The sequence below is a fragment of the Colobus angolensis genome, unplaced genomic scaffold, assembly GCF_000951035.1.
Source record: "Colobus angolensis palliatus isolate OR3802 unplaced genomic scaffold, Cang.pa_1.0 Scaffold22, whole genome shotgun sequence".
NCBI classification, from domain to species: Eukaryota; Metazoa; Chordata; class Mammalia; order Primates; family Cercopithecidae; genus Colobus; species Colobus angolensis.
This window is the reverse complement of record NW_012115377.1, coordinates 170,774-176,768: the sequence shown is the minus strand read 5'-3', so window position 1 is coordinate 176,768 and position 5,995 is coordinate 170,774.

Sequence of the window (5,995 nt, the reverse complement as noted above, 5' to 3'; positions counted from 1 at the left end):
CTACTGCACTCCAGCCTGGGCGACAGAGCAAGATTCCACTAAAAAAAAAAAAAGCCTACTATGAAGTGGGGACTATCATTGCGCCCACTGCCTGGAGGAGAATGAGGCATGAAATCCTCCAGATAGTCAGGAAGGAACTGAGTTGGGACCGGTCCTTGGGCCTCCTGACACGTCACCCCACTCCTGGGCCCCTTGAGCAAACAGTCTGGGGCCAGAGTGTCCAGTGACACCTGGTCTGCACTGTGCACACTCTGCAAGTCCCACGTGGTTCCCTTCCCCTTGTTTGTTGCACGCCACATCCTCAAGGAGTCCTGGTCACCTCGTTTCCTGCCTGCCCCCGACCCGGCTTAGACTGTCGGTCCCACGAGGGCATAGCTTTGATCTGTTAGCATCTCCAGCATCCAGACCACTGAAGCAATGCTCCCATCCTCTGCCTCTGGGATCCTCCCCCCAGTCCATGCACCCCCATGTGTAAAGAAGGCTGGTTCCCATGCAGGGCTGGTCATACTCAGGGAGACCCTGGAGAGGGCTGAGCAGGGAGAAAAGACTAACAGAGGCCGGGCTCATGGTGAAACCCCGTCTCTACTAAAAACACCAAAATTAGCCGGGCGCGGTGGCTCACGCCTGTAATCCCAGCACTTTGGGAGGCCGAGGCAGGTGGATCATCTGAGGTCAGGAGTTTGAGACCAGACTGGCCAACATAGTGAAACCCCGTCTCTACCAAAAATACAAAAGTTAGCCAGGCGTGGTGGCCCGTACCTGTAATCCCAGCTACTTGGGAGGCTGAGGTAGGAGAATCACGTGAGCCCAGGAGGCGGAGGTTGCAGTGAGCTGAGATCACGCCACTGCACTCCAGCCTAGAGACAGTGCAAGATTCCGAGAGAGAGAGAGAGAGAGGGGCAGGGAGAGAGAAGGAAGGAAGGAAGGAAAGAGGGTAGGAGGAAGGGAGGAAGGAAGGAGGAAAAAGAAAGAAAAAAGAAAGACTAACAGAAATGCCACAATAGAGAAGGGTCCAAGCCTGTGCCTTTCCAAGTCACCGTTGTCCTCATCACCCAACCCAAAGCCTGGCTTACACTGCGCAAATACACACAGAGGGAAGGGAGGGAAATTGGAAAATGCCTCTGGGGCGTTTAATGCAATTACTAGTTTAGCAACAACCACAGGCACAGCAACGATTATTTGGCACCTACTATGTACCAGGCGTTGAACTAAGGTGATATCTCTGAGGAAAGTGCCATTACATTTCTTATTCTGTGTTGGCAGAGAAACAGGAGGCTGGGGAAGACCAAAGTCCCGCCTCTCAACCAAAAGCATTCATTCATTCATTCATTCATGCAACAGGTATTTATTGGGCACCGACTGAGTACCAAGCCCTGCACTGTGGACCTCAGAAATGTTCTGCCTCCCCGGAGGTTGCAGCGAGCCAAGATCGCGCCACTGCACTCCAGCCTGGGCAACAGAGCGAGACTCTATCTCAAAAAGAAAAAAAAACAAACGAAAAGAACTGCGTCGCCTCCCTGAACCTGCAGCAGTCCTGAGGAAGTGGGGGTTTCTGCTGACTTCATTTCAGGGCGAGAAACAGTCTGGGGTCGGGCGGGGGGTGGGGGCAGGTCACCCACCCAGAGTCAGGAAAGAGGAGAATTAGTTTAGCAACAATCACAAGCACAGCAACACTTATTTGGCACCACTCTATAGCAGTTATTTGGCACCTACTCTATACCAGGTACTATATTGGGTTTGGAACCTCCTGAGCAAGATTTTCAGGCAGATCTGAGGGACACTCTAGATCTATGTGTTGGTGACCCCCGTTAGGGCAGATCCGAGGCAGGCAGAGCTGTGTCCTCGTCCGTGTGGGTGTCAGGGACTGTGCACGCGTGTGCGCCCAGCGTGTGGTCATGGATGCGTCCTGGTCAGGACACGGGTGCCTGCACACTAAGTGTTGCAAGGCAGACCGGCACCCAGGTGAGGTGGGTGTGGACACAGGCAGGAGAGTGGGGGGCGGGCCGTGGCCAGGGGCAGGAGGCCCAGGCAGCGCTTCCCATCCATTTGGCGTGAGACAGGGGGGGAGGCCAGCTCAGAGAGAGAGAAAGAGGAAGAGGAACAGAGAGAGAAGGAGGGAGGGAGGGAGAAAGAGAGAGACAGAGAGAGAGAAGAAAGAGAGAGAGAGAGAGAGGGGAGAGGGGGAGAGACACAGCGAGGAAGAGGGAAAGATGGAAAGGGAGAGAGAAGGAGAGAGGGAGATAGAAGTGGGGAGAGAGGAGGAGAGAGAGAGAGAAGGAGAGAGGAGAAGAGAACGAGATGGGGGGAGGGGAGAGAGAGAGAGAGAGAGAGACAGAGAGAATGCTGACTCTGCCAGAATCCCAGCTTTGGTGATTTACAGGGCGCTTGGCCCTGGCGCGCAGAGGCACCTCCGTCGCAGAGAGGGGAGGGGGAGAAACAGAGAGAGACACACAGAGAAATCGAGACAGGGAGAGACACCGGGAGAGAGGTGGCACCTTGTAGAGAGTAAATCAGAGGGCACCAGGCCCCAGGTCGGGAGCACACAGGGAGACAGCGCCCACCTGCCCAAGCCGCCAGATGGAAAATGGCCTGAACCTCAGCTCTGCCAGCTCCGCTGTGCCGCTTCAGGCAGGCCCTGGCCCTCTCTGACTCTTAGCCCCTCTCCCAGCCCTGAGAGGCTGCAGGCTACCTGCTCCTGGTAGGCACCCCTCAAGCTCCCTCAAAGAACCCACACTCGGCCTGGGCCCTGCTGCCTCCCCCACCCTCTCCTATCCCCAGGGCCCAGGAGACGCTTAAGGAAGATCTAGAAAATCCAACAAAGGTCGGGGGTCTGGGGTGCGAGGACAGCCCCTCCCAGCCTCAGTCTCCCCGCTGGAGAAATGGCAGCAAAGCATGTTCTACTCTGAGAGGGCATGGGACGAGGGAATGAAGGAAAGAATGAATGAATGAGGCAGGGACCGGGTGGCGGGGTGGAGGTGGCCCGGGTAATCCTCTGCGCTGCAGCCAAGAGGGACTTGGCCCCAAACCCGGAATGATGTGGCGGTGGCGCTGACGGGAGGGAGGCAGGGAGGGAGGCCCAGAGCAGACACGGGGAGGCCGGCCTTCCCGCCGGCAGGATTTATGGGAGCCGCGGGCTCCACATAGTTCCTCTTAAGAGTAAAAGTGAAAAAGAGCTTGAGTCACCGCCGAGCCTGGCCCGGGGCTCCCAGAATGCCCCAGGGCCACCAGCACCCGCTCCCCCCTCAGCGGGCAGGGCCTGGGTGGCACAGAGCGGGCTGGCACCGAGGCGCCCCCCCCCCACCCTCCACCAGCCTCGGCTCCCGAGAAGGATCCGGGTCGGATCAGCTAAAAGGGAGCTATTTTCGGTTGGGCTCAGGTTGTAAAATTAGCTGGGAAAAGGGGGGAGAGGGAGGCCCAGAGACAGAGAGAGACACAGAGAGAGGAGTAAGGAGAGACATGCAGAGACAGGGAGAGAGGGGGCAAGGGGAGACACGCAGAGACAGAGAGAGGGGAAAGGGACGGAGAGACAGAGATGAAGAGACGGACAGACATATGGGAGAGACACACAGAGACAGAGAGGAAGGGGCAGAGAGACAGAGAAACAGAGAGACAGAGACACATCGGAGAGACATACAATGAGGGCAAAGGCGGGGAGAGACAGAGAGACAGAGACACATCAGAGAGACATGCAGAGGCAAAGAGAGGAGAAAGGGATGGTGAGATAGACATGAAGAGACAGAGACAGAGGGACAGACGGAGACGTCAGAGACAGAGGATGAGAAAGAGAGACAGAAAGAGACCAATAGTGACTGGGAATGAAACAGAGGTGGGGAGAGACACGATGGAGAGACAGGGAGAAACGGAGACACAGAGAGCGTCGGAGCGAGACAGAGAGAAAGAAAGATAGAGACATAGACAGACAAAAACAGACCAAGATGAGAGAAACGGAGGGGATATGATTTGGGAAACTGAGTCAGGCAGCCAGGACTTGGGTGGGAGGGTCCTGCATGGGACACTCAGGGTCCTTCTGAGTCCCTCAGCCCGCCTCGCTGGCTACCCCAGACCAGGCTGGGCCTTGGGGCAGCAGTGGGGATTCCATTCAGGCTGAAGAGAAACCCGAAAGGGGGTCCCCAATTCCACTCTGGGGCTGGGGTGGAGGGAGGGGCAGAGAGGAGAATCGCAGGAGAGGAGGGAGCCCCCTGCACTTGGGACTCGCTGTCCCCAGCCTGGCCTAGGAGTTCTCTGCCTCTGTCTCTCTGCCCCTCTCTGTATTCTCATCTCTGTCTCTTACACGCAACAACCCTGGATAGTTTTTCTTTTTACTTTTTAGCCTCTCCGTTTTTCGGTTTCCACAGACAGCCCTCCTGGCTGGTCCTTGCCCTGTTCGTGGAGAAACTGAGGCCGAGTTAGCAATTCTCTGAAGCAACGCCTGTATTGGGGTTCTCACTACCCCCAACCCCAGCAACCAGGATGGCTCCCAACCGGCCCTGATGGGGGAATTCCAGGGTGCACAGGCAGCCTTCCAACCTCCCCAGCCTGGAACAGCCTCCCCTCCGCTCAGCCCTCTCAAATGGCTCCTTCCAGCTGGCGAGGACAAAGCGGGGACACCTCGGTCTCCCCATAAGCCCAGAGACTTCAAAGCCTGCCCAAGGTCACAGAGCGTGCCCACTCAACCCTGGTTGTTCTTGGAGAGCTTCTAAGAGATGCCTTCTTCGGGAACCCCTCCCCAAAGCTGCTCAGAAAGGGAAACTGAGGCTGGGAGAGGGACAGGGACTTACCCAAGGTCACTCAGGGGATCATAGGTAGGACAGGCCTCAGACACCCTCAGCACCAGCCCCCACATTCCCTGTCGGCTGCAGGGGGCCGGAGAGAAACACCCTAACAAGAGCCATGCCTGGCGTGGGGGGTCCCTCACTGCACCATGCCCGGGGGGGGAAGCTGGGCACTCACAGACTCCCCACACAGTGCTCCTTAAGACTGGCCTGGCCCTCGCTGGAATCGCACTCCCCACATGCCCAGACTTGACAGTTTGCCCGCCATACCGCCCCTCTCTCCAGAACCAGCCTTAGCCGCACGTCACTTCAGGGGAAACTGAGGCCAGAACCTCTCCAGCCTAAAGACACACAGCATTAGGAGGAAAGCAGCGATCTAGAAAACTGAACCTGCAGACCTCGGGGTCCCCGGGGAGTCTGGGGCTGGAAGGAGTTGGGGGGGCCGCCCCCTCCCCATACACCCCCTCAGCCATTGCACAAGGCTGGGCCCCGGGGCAGTCTGGGAGTGCGGCCAGGGGTGAGCGGCTACGGGAGGGGGAGGGGGCAGGGGCAGGTGCCGGGCTGGCCAGGGCGTCCGCAGCGCCGCAGTGCCCAGGCCAGACCCGGAGCGCCGGGCCTCCCGCTCCTCCCGGCGGCGGCTACAGAATCCAGAATCGATGCAGCGAAAATACCGGGATGGTGCTGGGGGTGGGGTTGCAAAGCGGGGGACCCAGCCGGGCCGCCAGAGCACCCTTCCCCCTCCTGGGCCTCCAACTTCTCGTGCCCCCTCCCCCTCCACGCACACGTGGGCCAATAACGGGGGAAAGGCGGCCCAGGGCCAGGGCGGCCGTACAACCTTGGTGGGGGGACATAGGGGAGACACATGAGAGGTCCCCTTCTCTCCAGCTGGGGAGACCCAGGGTCCAATCATGACCCCCTAGATTCCTCTCAGAGGCAGGCGGGGGGCTTCCCGCAGAGCCCTTGCTGGAGGGGGACCAGCCCCCACCCCGACCTTTCCGAGTGTCAGGGGGGAGTACGTCGGAGTAGGGGGGAGCGCAAATCTGCAGACCAAGCCCCCACATCCGGGAGAGGTCCCGAGAGTCGAGGGTGGGGAGGCTGGGCGGGAGTCCCGCGTAGGGGGTTCAGGGTAGGTAGGGGTGTGTGTGTGTGGGGGGGGTCCCTCCGCCTGACCCATCCCCCCACCGGACCCCAGCCCTTGGCGCCGGGGGCATCCCGGGCAGGGA